Below are 14901 nucleotides of genomic sequence, written 5' to 3'. Positions count from 1 at the left end.
GATTTCTGCCTCTGGAAACCTCAGTTCTGTTTTTAAGATCTTCAACTGATTGAATGAAGGCCACCCAGATAATCAAGTAGAAGTTTCTCTCCTTAAAGTCAACTGATGGTAGACATTGACCACATGCATAAAACTCCCTCACAGCAACAGCCAGTCTGGTGTTGGGGTAGGTCATATTGCTTGGTCCCATTGACCGGTCAAACTACTTACCACATGAGGGCTGGTTACTATGGTGCTGGCAATATTAGAAATGAATGGTTTTGCCTCCTAGGTTGTTATGGCCGCAGTGCAAAATTCATTTACCCACTGTAAATTTTTTTTAATTAAAATTTTTACTATTGGAACTGTAATTTTTTTTTTACAGAGCAAAAATATTTGATAGAGGAAAATCTATAAAACATAGGCCAAGACCTACTGTGTCTTCCTTTATCCTAATTAAAGTTAGCTATACACAAAGAAATAGATTCTTCATTTGATAACTTTTCCAAGATCCTAAAATGATGAACTGGGGAGCTTGGATTTGAACTCCTGCTTACATGACAGGTGAGTTCATGTTTCCTTAGTGTCACCTAGCCAATAAGCAGAAAGGCTAGGGCTAGATCTCAGAGCTCCAGAGGGCCAGCACTCTCCTGTAAGACACTGAAGCTGCTCCACAGCCATGACATGGAGGCAGAATGGCGGAGTGTCTCCTCTGCGGCAGTGCAGACAGTATAACCTCAAAGTTATTTTTAGCTGCTAAATGCTATATTTTATTCTAAGCTTTTGCATTCTTCAAATCTAGGCCAAAGCAAATCTATTTATGTTTATACAGGCTGGTGTGTCTTGTGTGATAACTGATGAGAATAATTATGTTCTGTACGAAAAGCCATTCACATACCCAGTTTACATAAGCTAAAAATTAGCCTTATTATGATTAGTACATATTTACAAGCATAATTCAGTAATAGGCTCAATCTTCTTTTGTGATAAAGCTCTATTCTAAGATAAATTTTATTAGAAGTAGAGTAAAGCTATGTCTTAGAAACAAAAATATCAGCTCATCATGACTCAGGTCCTTAATATTTCTAGATGTTATGCTTTTTTATTTGACATTTAAAAAAACTTTAAATACTTCAACAGGTCTGCACAAGAAAAACTTACAAATTTCAAACTACTGTAAGGTATCGTTCACGGTTGGGCAGCTCTGTGAAGCAAATTAGAGTTGACTCTTGTCAGCTTGTACATATTTTCATAATTCTCACTGTGTGCCCATTGTTCCTTGTTAATCTTCATAGTTCTAAAATTGGACAGCAGTTACCTGAATAATCACATTAATTATTTTCGTAAGGAATACTGCTTACAATTTTCTATGAAGCCAATGGGATTTGTAGGTGACCAGCAAGAACGAGTTATAAAATTTAGGAGTCTTCCCCAAATTTCCTTTTGTTCTTCTCTAGTCTGCAAAAACTTGGCTAATTTTCATATTTGAAATTGGTCTCCATTGTTAAACAGCCATGTATGTCTGAGGATATTGAATAGCGTTTGCCTTCCTGCCATATTTCATTCAGCATTCCGTTCAATCCCGTGTTTTCCTAGAGGTTCAAACCCCTACCTTGCAAAGGACTGATTTCAGCTGTGCCACCACAACAGGCTAATTGTGAATAGAAATGTATGTGCGCATTGTAACCGGTGTGACAAATTCAGAGGCAAAGCTTAAAGCTTATCTGAGTGAATAGTACATCAGGACAATGCATATTTTTACATAAATGTATTTGAATAATAAGGAATTCTGTGCAGTTGTTAGAGACTGAACCGTATCCCCAAAATTCATTGATCGGACACCAGAACCACCAATGTGACTATATTTAGAGATAGACAGGGACTGGAGAGAAGCTGTTAGGGTTACTTGAGGTCATCTAGCTAGACCTAATCCAATGGGACTGGGGACTTTCTATAGGGATGTGAGCACACAGAGAAAAGCCAGGTGGGGACCCAGTGAGAGTGAGACCAACCACAAGCCAAGGAGAGAGCTCTCAGGAGAAACCAACCTGGCCCACACCTTGATTTTGCACTTCCAGCCTTCAGGACTGTGAGAAAAGAGGCCTGAGGACTTTCTTTGGCTACCGAAGCTGCTCCAGCTGTGTGCGAGGCCAGAAGGGTCAGAGATGAAGTTCCAGCTGTCCACAGTCATAGTCTGCTGTGTCGGGCATCTCTTGTGGGCTGCTTTCCCTTCTCTTTTTAGTGAGAGAGACAGAGCAGAGACAGAGAGTAGGACAGATAGGCACAGCCACGCAGGAAAGGAGAGATGAGAAGCACCAATTCTTTGTTGCAGCTCCTTAGTTGTTCATTGACTGCTTTCTCATATGTGCCTTGACCAGGGGGCTACAGCAGATCAAGTGACCCCTTGCTTAAGCCAGTAACCTTGGCCTCACGCCAGTGACATTGGGCTTCAAGCCAGTGACCTTTAGGCTCAAGCCAGTGACCTTTAGGCTCAAGCCAGCAACCATGGGGTCATGTCTATGATCCCATGCTCAAGCCAGCGACACCATGCCCAAGCTGGTGAGCCTGCACTCAAGCTGGAGGAGCCTGCACTCAAGCAGGGGACCTTGGAGTTTTGAACCTGGGTCCTCGCCACCACCTGGTCAGGCATTCATTTTCTTCTCACTTTCCTCCTTCCCTACTAGAGCTCCCTGGGACCGCCTCCCAAATAAAATACCTTCACTTGTGTCATCTCTAAGGGAACCAAACTAAGAGAGCCACTTAGGGTTTCTGTGATGATTAAATTAAGTTCTATAGGAAAAGTATCTACAGAATTCAAAACTAGGCTCAGTCCTCTTGTATAGTAGAGCTCTACTCTAAGATAATTTTTTGGGAATTGGAGCAAAACAATGTCTTAGAAACAAAACAACACTTGATGCTCAATAAATGTTATTATTGAGATGATTCTAGACTCTTTGCTCCTCTAACTTCCATTCTTTCCTAAATTCAGAGCTTAATGAACATCTCTTTTTCCCTCTGCCCATATCTTCATAATAGCCCTCAAGGGTTCACCGCTCTAACAGGAAGAAGAGCTCACAAAGAGGAACAAAGGAGCAAAAAAGTATCAAAGGACTCAGTGTGTTTCCCCACAGCAGCAAGACTGGGCTGCCAGAGTAGCGCACGCTGAGACTTTCCCATGGCCGGCGAAGTGGCTTGGGTTTATAAGTTGGACAGATTCCTTTTTAACCAATATGGGTTGTTCACCTTCCTGTGGAGTAGAAAATGCAATGTAGTTGCATAGGGGATTTCTGAGGGATAGTATTATCTTGCATCAAAAACACCTATGATAGATAACGATTATGCCTAACAGTTTGTCTAGTTGCTTGGTGCTATACCCAAGAACACAGAGCTGAGACCAGAACCCTGGATTTTAGCCCTGGATCCTCTTATTAATTGTGTTTACCTTGGGTAAGCCATTGAATTTTCTCTGCATCTCAGATGACGCATGCGAACATCAATGAGTATATTTAGGCTGTCTCAAAGTTTTCTCAAAGCCCTAATAGCTTATGATTGTTTTTAAAGTCAATGAATCATTTTCCCTGATGCATTAATTTGCAAGTAAAAAGAGCTGGCCCAGAGTTCGAGTGTGAGGCAACTATGAACGAACTCAAATGCTAACTTGTAAATGTAAAGTTTGGTTTGTCTAGAACTCACACAGCTTAGAAATGCACAGGATTCAATAGAAGCAAGATAGTCGATTATTGAATGTATCATTTGAAATGGTGATTTGTAACAGCCTGACAGTGCAATTCAGGGGCCTACCCTGTACCATCTGCAAGCGGTGAGCCACTCACAAAGAGCCTGAGAGCTGTGGAGGAGGTGCTATATGCAATGGTACAATATATATATATATATATATATATATATATATATATATATATTATGAATTATCTGACAAAATCAATGCACTGCTCTTTTTCATGCTTGTGCATGGGAATACAAAAGTGAAACTGATATGAAACAGAAATGAAGCAGACTCACTTATTTCTGTTGACCTAGATAATTAAAGAACAGAATTGGCCCAAGAGCATATAAGATGACAAGTAAATGGGTTTTTAAAGATTTTTTTCTTCAGCATTTGCAAACAACCCATGTGTCTTATGCCTTCTTTTCAGCGAGTGCAAAATTACTGGGTGCTTTTTCTAATCATCCAAAGTTCAAACCTTAGAGCTAACTATGCCCACTGCGGGGCTTCCAGGGAATATGTGCACAGAAGATAAAAGGGAAAGAGCATTTCATCAAAGGAAGAGTGCACACGTCCTTCCCAACACAACAGAAGAACCGGGCACACTCCTCGCCCACGCCTGGCGTGGTTGTCTTCCGTGTTAGCACAGTCTCCTTTCTCCTTCCAACCTTTCCCTCCAGATCTGTTCCGTCACCAACGCTGCTTGCTTCTCATTTCTGATGTCTCTCTTGCATCCTCTCCTTCCTACCTGCCAACAGTCACCTCAACTGAGCCTGTATCCCTCAGACTTCCACAACGTTCTTCTAGGCGAAACTTGCGTTTTCACTAATTTTCTTCTTTGAGCAATTCAAGACTGTATCATCAGTTCAGTGTTTAAGTAACCCTTCCATCATTGGCTTCTGCTGAAATATGTGCTGAGGCTTTTCATCTCCAGCGGGCTCGAGTCCAGATTTATTACTGGAGTATCAGGGACCATTGTTCCCTGGAAGCCCAGCTACCTTCCCAGTGTGGACTTCCATTCCTCCTTCCACTCGATCTCCCAACCAGTTAAACCAGTCTTTCTTCTGGGAATACTGAGCCTCCTAGTGGTACGGTTTTGCTTCTATTATTGAAATCTGTTTAAAACCCTCCCTTAGTCTCTGTCCTCCATTTGCTTATCCCTTCTTAGCCCCCAGATGTCCAATTTATAGGAAGTATTTCCTTCCAACCAATTTCCCCATTATCCCATGACTCAAACTCTGTGTTCCCTACATGATGCTGTGTCATGCATTGCCCTTAGCTATTGGCAATTATTGCTAATAATGATCATGAAAATAGTAGCTATCCGCCACATGTATGAATTGATAGTGGGAATTATTTCTTTGTATGTCTATATTCTTTTTTCTATACTACATTGTGATCTCTGAGGCTAGGTTCTATAATGTTTTCATGTTAGAGAAAAAAAATGTATAAACTTTTATAAATCTAATAAAAATTTCACTAAATCTACTTGTTAGCACTACTATTAGATGCTAACAGGCACAGCTTGTTGGAAGTCGCATCACTGTAGAGTGGTCACCTTACAGGTGTATGTTAACCAGACACGTATACTTAATAGACATTGAAAGTAGAATATTTTGTAAATCACTTGGCCAATATATATTTATAAATAAATAATTTCTACTTATTGGATGAATAAATATAAAATACATAGCTAATCAATTTCTATTATGATAAATAAACCTGCGATCTTATTTTGAATGATGAAAATGTTCTAAAATTTGCTGTGATGGTGGTTGCACAACTCTAAATTTAGTACAAATATGCATTTAATATAGGTGGATTATATGGTATTTAAATTATACCTCAATAAAACTGGTAAAATTGTATTATCATACCTAAATATGATCATTGCTTAAATATAGATGTTTAAATTATACAAAAAATTAATCATCCAACAGTGACCATTCTCCTAACTTTCAGCTTATCGCCCTCTTGAAATATCTGAATTACAAGGTGAATATTATACCTATTGCCATTATTTTCTTTTCTGTCATACTTTATCAGGGTTTTACCACTATGAACAAAATTTAGGTAGACTCCAGTAATATCCATTTGTCCTCTTTTCTGCCATGGCCAGACTGAAAGGAACCAAGAGGAGAATTAGACCAAACTCGTTTATATGTTTAGACACACACTCTCACACCACGTACATTGGCACTAACATTCTACTTACTTTCCTAGGTTTTCATCTAAACCTGCTGTGAAGAGATGAGGCAATTTCAAACAAAGTAAGACAAATGTTAAGGCCTTCTTTGACAAACAGCCATATTACATAACAGTCTCTTTCAAAATGCCACCCAATTAACACTGAATATTTCCCACGTCGTTAACTTAATGCCTTTCTAATTGAACTTCCTCTGTTCCAATATCAGCACATTAGGAGTTATTTGCACTGCCTCTGCCTCAAGCTCCTGGTACAAGACAGCTCGCAATATACTTCTGTGTCTCCCCGCCCTCACAGTGCAGTGTTACCAACAGTGCCTCCTACCGCTCGGATCACATCAGTGTCCTAACACGTCCCATCCCCTCTCTATATGCTCAGTATGGAAATTTACCCAAAGTAAACCATTTAATCTAACTAAAGAGAGCAAATACACCTGCCACTCAAAGTCAGCTGCCATTAGTAACTCTGCAAGAATGGGACCGGATTCCTCTAGTCACGTGATGCCCCTGGTCTCAGCTTCTTTGGTATCCCCTTTGGTTGCTTACAACACGCACTTCTTTACATGTCTCCTCCTCGACTTTTTCCCACCTCTTCATTACATTTTAAGGTTCAGTGTTTGAATGAAAGGGGTGCAATGAAAACTGCAAATGATGAGTTCAGAAGTTGGATTTGCTCCTCTAATAACACAGACGTGAAACCTCGGGCTCAGGTCTTTGACTCTTTGCTGTCCCTGACTGACTATATGAGCAGATCGGCTGCCCTGGCTTGTATACCTCCCCCCGCAGACTAATTTCCTCTGGCTCGAGAGTGGGGTTGGGTGGGAGGGTGGAGGAAGGAGAGGGAAGTCCTGGAAGAAACAAGGGTGTCTGTCTTTTCCACTTCCCCTTCCCTTGGTTTTCCGCTCACCATCTGGCACATGATTAGGTCTTTGCACCGGAAGTAGCAGAAACATAATTTTTTAATTTGAACAGTGGTGGGAAGTTCTAATCAAAGGTGGATCTCTCGTGATTTATAGTTAGTGTTCCACCAAATTATAGCAACAGATCAGGTGGTGAATTGTGCCCCAAAGAATTTGATTACAGGTGTTCGATCATACCTCAAATAAGAAAACAACATTTTACCTTTTAAATTTGTAACCATTGTTGAAGACTTGCTACAGAAATTTCAACAGAAAAATGTATGCTTGTAGAAAAAAAATATATGTAACTTGCTGATAGTATTCATAACATAAAAACAGCATTATGTAATCTATATATAGGAAAATTTGGATATACATGTTTTTCAAATCACAAGATGTATGGATGAAGCACAGTTAAATGGTCTTTTAAAATTATCAAAATATACTAAAGATTTTCTTTCAAATTATAAAACATATAATAAAATAGATGGTTCCATTCCTATGATAAGGAACAAATATTTTATACTGCTGTTTTATTAAAGTATGCGACATTGTTTTAAGAGGGAAAACATTCTACAACTTACAATGGCATTCACATCTAAAATCACTGAAAATTGCAGAGTCTGATTATCGAAAGAAATCAAGTACAAATGATACAATGAATACATTTCTGTTTAATGAAATATTGTGGAGTTTAATGAAATCAAACAACCTTGAAGGGATGGAGGTTAGGGTTAATACACCTACATTGGATTTTTGGATTAATATTAAAAGAAAACAACCTGGTTCATTCCAGTATTTAAACCAAGTGAAACTCCTGGGAATTATTAAAGAGACAAATGAAAACAACAGATGGACTTGCAGTTGTCTGCATTAGAGTATCTTTTTACAAAGCCTCCTGACAATCTCAGAGAATCTAATGTGTTCTATTTCATTTCAAATAAAAAGCACTACATATCCCCCCTCTTACTAGGCTGTCAATCTCTGAGGGCTTCAAAGAAAAATGATTTGAAAATATTTTCTAGGGCTTTTTATAAGACACATCTTGTAAGATATGTATAAGATTCACTAATTTTGTAACAATAAAAAGAAGAAAAAAACATAAACAGTTTCTATCTCCCAAAGTATGCATCTTCATATTATATGAGAGCAATTATTTTTAGAAATATAATTTTGACATGGCTTTTGAAGAGAAAATACTCAGTTTCCTATTATATCTTTATTTAACAGAATTAAAAGGTTTTATTCTTATTTTATGGGTCAGTGGGTTAAATCAGTCTGTCAAACAGTGGCCATGGCAGCACTTGACTTTGGAAATATTTTGCCCTTAGAAACTTGGATCTATTGACAGGTCACTTTGTTCTGTATTGTTATTGAATATGTTTTGGATAAATAAGTATTTAAGTCACTCACCAACCTAACTTTTATAAGAAAAATTTTAATGTTTGATGGAAGAAGATTCATGAAGACATCCAGAATATATACTTGTGTGTTGTGGACCGTCAATGGCAAAAAGCCACTGTAGATTTGAGGCTTAGCAAAAGGCTAAGTTCTCCCCCCTCCATCTCCATATTGGTTATGATGCTGAGTATTTGCACTCACTCTACTTGCTTCCTTGGGTTGCTGGAAGCAATATACATGCCCTTCCTCTGACTCTTTGTTTGTTTCAGATGTTGGTAGATTTCACTAATGTATCCTGTTTTTGTCTTGGGAGAGTTCCTGTCTTAGCCTTGGATGTGCAACTTTGTATCAAGGTCCTTGATTTGCATATGGCTATATAATAAAGCAAACTGGGGCTATGGGGCACTCGGATACTGCCAGGCATTTTGAAGAGTCCTCCCAGTCCCATCGTTTTTTGTTTTGATAAGTGTGTTTCCTTAATTCCACACCCTTTTTAGGAACTGTGCTGGTCCTCGGCAAGTGGCGCCCAAACAGACGACTTGAGTATGAGTACAAGGAAACTAAAACTGAAGGAAGGTGATGGAACTCCCCAAAGTGAAGTGTGCACAGTGAGTAAAGAAAGTTTTTGGGGAAAGTGTAGTGGGGAGTAAAAGATTATGGGACAGATAGGGTCAAAGATAAGGGACCTTTATGTAGAAATGTTTCCATATGAAGACAAATCGTTGTCTGAAGAGTATCAGGGTGAGCTGGAAACAGAGGGATGTGAATATGAGGATAACTTGGAGTCTGAGGATGACTCAGGGGATAAAAAATTCACGGCTATGGCTGCCTTAGCCGCGGGGCCTCCATTGCCCTTGGTTTGTTCCTACGTTCAACCCTCTGCTCCTCTGTTCCCTTATCGGGCTGATTACGGAGCCTATAGCTCAAAATCTGGGAAATCCCCTCTCCAACAATCTATAGACCAGGTTTGAAATGTAGGGAAAACAATAAATGGCTTTACCCATTTTCCTGTTGTAGAAAGACAGGACGATATGGGGAGACTAGTGTGAGAACATGAACCTGTACCTTTTAGAACTCTGAAAGAGCTTAAACTTGCTTATGTTCAGTATGGGCCTACTGCCCCTTTTTCACTTGGTTTATCAGTTACTATTAGTGCAAAGGCTCTTCCCCCAAATGACTGGGAGGTGATTGCTTGTTCTTGTCTCTCCAGGGATGATTATTTGCTGTGGAAGTTGGACTTTCTTGAGAATGGATAGAGACTCAAGTATTAGGAAAATTACAGCTTTTCCTGTCATGATCTGATTTTCTTTAATGTTTTAACTACAATCTACTGAACTATCATTTTGTTTCTTTCTTATTCTTTTCCTGGAAATTGAGGCAGGGGACCTGTGTTGGATCTGACTGTAGAAAATATCCCAGCAGCTGTCGAGAGCAAATTTTCTCAGGGAGATTTTGTTTAGTCACATCCTTCAGTCCCTCTGTCAGAAAATGCCTTGACTAATAAGGCAGGCATCTTTCTAATCTGGATGTGCTCTGAAATCCTGGGTTTCTCTCTGGTTTGTCTGGTTCATCTAATTCTTGTTTCTGTTTAATCTTTGTTTAATGTTGTCAAAATGTGTCTGTTTTTAAGGCCTGAATTAAGTTTTTTTTTTTGCATGCAAAAATTGGAAATGCTGGCTCTAATATTTAGAAAAAAATAAAATGTTTTTAGAACTTGTAAGGAGTGCTCATTTAAATTTAAATAGAATAGAATGTAGATCCTTAAGACTTACTGATCTGGTTAGTGCATTGTGAGGTGTGTTCAGAGTTAGGAGCCAAATAGCAACTTAAGTATTAGGATTGATCAAAGTTATATGTTATACTTGTGGTTTTTGTGCGTAAATTGTGTTGTTTATGTGTAAGGTTATAATCAGGCAAAACAAATGATTTGAGCAAAATTAAGCAGGGCCCTAATAAGTCATTTCAGGAATTTATCTCATGGCTAATTCAGGCAGTTAGAAGAATAGTATAAGGATCCTAATTCTGCTTCTCAGGCCACATCCTACAAAAGGGGCCCCAAGGAAATTGATGATTTGGCTCCTCTGATTTTGCCAATTGGATTAAAAAATAGGTCAGGAATGCCCTGAAATGGAACTAACAATACAAGGGTGTAAATTTAAAGGACTTTTAGATACTGGAGCTGATGTATCTGTTATTGCTAAGCTACACTGGCCTCCTTCCTGGTCCACTCATGCAGCAGCGACAGAATTACAAGGTATAGGGCAGAGTAAATCCCCTCAACAAAGTTCTAGTTTCTTACATTGGGAAGATTAAGAAGGTCATTCTGGATTTTTTTCAGCCTTATGTGCTCCCTGGATTGCCAGTTAATTTGTGGGGTAGAGATGTTTTGAAAAATATGGGAGCATTGCTTGTCAGTCCTAATAGTTTAGTTAGCACTCAAATGCTTGATCAGGAATTTTTGCCCACTAAGGGCTTAGGAAAAGAACAGCAGGGAATTCTCACCCCCATAGAAGTGGCACCCAATACTAGAAGGCATAAATTAGGATATCAAAATTTAACATAGGGGCCTTGGTAGCTCCTGCTACCTCAATAATGCATTGTGCAGACCCAATTACTTGGAAATCAGATAATCCTGTATGGGTAGACCAATGGCCTCTTTCTCAGGAGAAACTTAGGGCAGCTGCTCAATTGGTACAAGAGCAGCTACAGCTTGGGCACATTGAACCATCTATTAGCCCGTAGAATATGCCTATTATTTGTCATTAAAAATAAATCAGGAAACTAGAGACTATTACAAGATTTGAAAGAAATAAATAAGACTGGACATTTTGGGTCCTCTCCAGCTAGGACTCCCTTCTCCTACTGCCATTCCATGGAATTATTACCTTGTAGTTGTTGACCTGAAGGATTGCTTTTTGACTATGCCTTTAAGCCCTCATGATTGCAAGTGTTTTGCATTCAGTGTTCCTTCACTTAATTTCCAGGCTCCCATGGAGCAATATCAGTAGAGAGTTTTGCCTCAAGGTATGGCTAACAGTCCTACCTTGTACCAAGAATATGTTTCTCAAGTTATCTCTCCAGTATGAAGGCAGCACCCTAAGATGTACATAATTCATTATATGGATAATATTCTTATCACTCATCCAGATAAAAACACTGTGTTGACCATTTTGCAACAACTAGAATATTCTTTGAAAGAATTAGGACTTTATATAGCTCCTGAAAAGGTACAGCAATCTTTACCTTTTTCTGATTTAGGACAAATTATTGAAGGAAAACAAATTCACCCACAGAAAATAGAAATCAGGATAGATCATTTGCAAACTTTAAATGATTTCCAGAAATTGTTAGGAGACATTAATTGGCTTAGACCTTCCTTGAAATTAACTACTGGAGAACTGAAGCCACTTTTTGATATTTTTAGAGGCTCAGCTGAACTAGCTTCTCCTCAGCTACTTACAGCTGTGGGACAATAAGCTTTAAAGCTTGTAGAAAAAGCCTTGCAACAAGCACAACTAAAACGCATAAATCCTGAAGAATCAATTGCCTTACTAATTTGTCTCTTGAGTTACGCTCCAATGGGACTATGGTGGCAAGCTTCAGGTCCTACTGAATAGATTTATTTGGCTGTTACTCCTAAGAAAGTTTTATCTTCATATTTTGATCTTGCCGCCTCCTTGATTATCAAGGGGTGTAGGCGACTCTTACAGCTTATAGGTTTTGAGCCTCAAAATTATTGTTGTTTCTTTTCTTTTTTTTTTGTATTTTTCTGAAGCTGGAAATGGGGAGAGACAGTCAGACAGACTCCCACATGCGCCCGACCGGGATCCACCGGGCACACCCACCAGGGGCTACACTCTTGCCCACCAGGGGGCAATGCTCTGCCCCTCCAGGGCATCGCTCTGCATTGGCCAGAGCCACTCTAGCATCTGGGGCAGAGACAAAGGAGCCATCCCCAGGGCCCAGGCCATCTTTGCTCCAATGGAACCTTGGCGGTGGGAGGGGAAGAGAGAGACAGAGAGGAAGGAGGGGTGGGGGGGTGGAGAAGCAAATGGGCACTTCTCCTATGTGCCCTGGCTGGGGAATCGAACCCGGGTCCCCCATGCGCCAGGCCGATGCTCTACCGCTGAGCCAACTGGCCAGGGCCTGTTGTTTCTTTTTTCAAAGGATCAATAACAATGGCTCTGGGAAACTTCCACTAAATGGCAAATTGCTTTTGCAAATTTTACAGACCAAATTGATTCTCACTATTTACTTATGGTTGTTTCCACTATACAGACTACTGTCTTAGGGACAACTGCTGATGAACTATTTCAGCAGTTTCTCCTTCTTCAAAGACTTGTATGTCAACATAGAGCTTCATGTTTTATAGGACATACTCAAGCTCACTCTATGCTCCCTGGAGCTTTAGCACAAGGGAATGCCCTTGCTGATCAAGCTACCCAAAAGAAAATTATTGGAGTAACCATGACAAATCAAGCAATTCATTCTCATACTATTCATCACCAGAACACTGCAGCCCTACGTAAACAGTTTCAACTTTCTCGGGAAGAAGCATGGCAGATTGTTAAATCCTGTCTGAGGTGTCCTATACTACATTCTGTCCCTTCGTTTGGAGTTAACTCTCAAGGACTCCTACCAGTACAACTTTGGCAAATGGATGTTACTCATATACCTTCATTTGGCAAACAGTCCTTTGTCCATGTTACAGTAGATACTTATTCTGAATTTATAGTAGCCTCTGCCAGACCAGGAGAGGCTGCTAAGCATGCTATAGCTCATTGTTTGTATGCATTTTTTATTATTGGACTTCCTAAACTGATTAAAATTGACAATGTTCCTGCATATGTAGCAAAAGCATTTACTATATTTTGTAAACCTTTCGAATTACGGGTATTTCTTAAAATTTTTAAAGTCAAGGTATTATTAAAGTGTACTCAGCAAATATTTAAGGTCAATTAAAAATATATATATAAAAGGGGAAGTCATATCCTGGAATTCCTGAAACTCTACCTTATCTTTAAAATTTTTTCTTTTGAATGTTGATGAACAGGAGACACCAAATCCTTTTCTCCTGCAAACTTCTGCCCTCTTTTATTTGATCCAGCTAATAACACTGTTTTGTCTTTGTCCAAATAGCTCCAGATATACGGAAAAGGTTTATATAGGCAGATGGGGATCCTCAAACTCCTCATCGAGATCTTCTGAGCATGGCTTTCAAGGTACCAAGAGGCAGAAAAAGCCCAATAGAGATCAGGTGAAATACCAGCTCTTGGGATACACCCTTAAAGGCTCCAATGCCCCAACAGGGCCTCATAGGACTCCATCTGGGCCCTGTTTCAATAGTGGAAAGGAAGGTCATTGAGCTAAAGTCTTTCAGGCTTACATCCTTTGCTGTGAGGAAAAAGGGACACTGGAAGGTAGGCTTCCCCCTCGCTCCTCTAAGGGAGGGTTCAGCCCTGTTCCAGCCACCTGTGACCTAACCTTGCCTAGAATGCTGGGATTTACCACTGAAGGATGAAGGTGCCCAGAGCCGTCAACCCCATCTACAACACTGTGGACGAGCCTAGGGTATTTCTTCCAAGTAGCAGGTAAACTGATCTCATTTACACAAGGGCCACTTAATTACGTCTTGCCTGAATATTCAGATTTTTTATTCTTCCCTCGAAGATCTCTGTTGTGGGTGTTGATAGTTCTATTTTCTGCTGCTTTGTTTAATATATAGTGTTTCCTTTATTCCTCCTGCCTGAATGCCCCACTCATATTTTAGGCTAGGACCTACTCCTAATTTAGAGATTTTTCCTTTTTTACCAACTTACAAATTTACCTCTGCCACCCAGTTTAGTGTATCCCAAGGTTCTCCTCACCACCCCATGGCTGTAAAGCTCCAGTATAAGGCCCCTAGGTTCATCTTTCCAGTTTAATGAAAACGGAAGCTCCATCTTCATGCATGCTGCGGATGGCTTTTCCAGTCTACCTGGGTCATCACCAGCTAGAAGCAGCGATCATTGGGACTTTGACACTAGCTGCAGAGTGTGGAAGTGTGACAGCAATTCCAGTGCCATATGCACTTCTCCTGGATGTGTTTCCTGGACTCCTGCTCCTGTGACAGCTTTTGATGGACTGAACTGGGGTTGGGTTGCATTTTCATAAATTTGGAATGGTGTTGGTGCCAACTTGGACTTGGTGAACATGTTAAGGACATTACTCTTTTATAGATTCTTGTTATATTGGCCAAGAGTTTGCTTAAAGACTTTAATCACTGTAATGTATTAGAATGTTTGTTTGGGTATCTGTTAGCATTGGCTATACTAATTTTGTATTTGTTCTGTATTTTTCCAGTCTGCCTCCAAATTAGAATCTAGAAAACTAGGAAATCAGATGAGTGCAAATCTCAGCACACAAATTAAAAAGAAAAAAGAAAAGAGGGATATGTTGTGGACTTTAAATGGCAAAAAGCCATTGTAGATTCGAGGCTCAGCAAAAGGCTAAGTTCTCCCTTCTCCATCTCCATATTTGGCTATGATGCTGAGTATTTGCACCCACTCTACTTGCTTCCTTGGGTTGCTGGAAGCAATATACATGCCCTTCCTCTGACTCTTTGTTTGTTTCAGATGTTGGTAGATTTCACTAATGTATCCTGTTTTTGCCTTGGGAGAGTTCCTGTCTTAGCCTTGGATGTGCAACTTTGTA

Source organism: Saccopteryx bilineata, chromosome 11 (assembly GCF_036850765.1).
Source record: "Saccopteryx bilineata isolate mSacBil1 chromosome 11, mSacBil1_pri_phased_curated, whole genome shotgun sequence".
NCBI lineage: Eukaryota > Metazoa > Chordata > Mammalia > Chiroptera > Emballonuridae > Saccopteryx > Saccopteryx bilineata.
Note: the sequence above shows the minus strand (reverse complement) of the source record.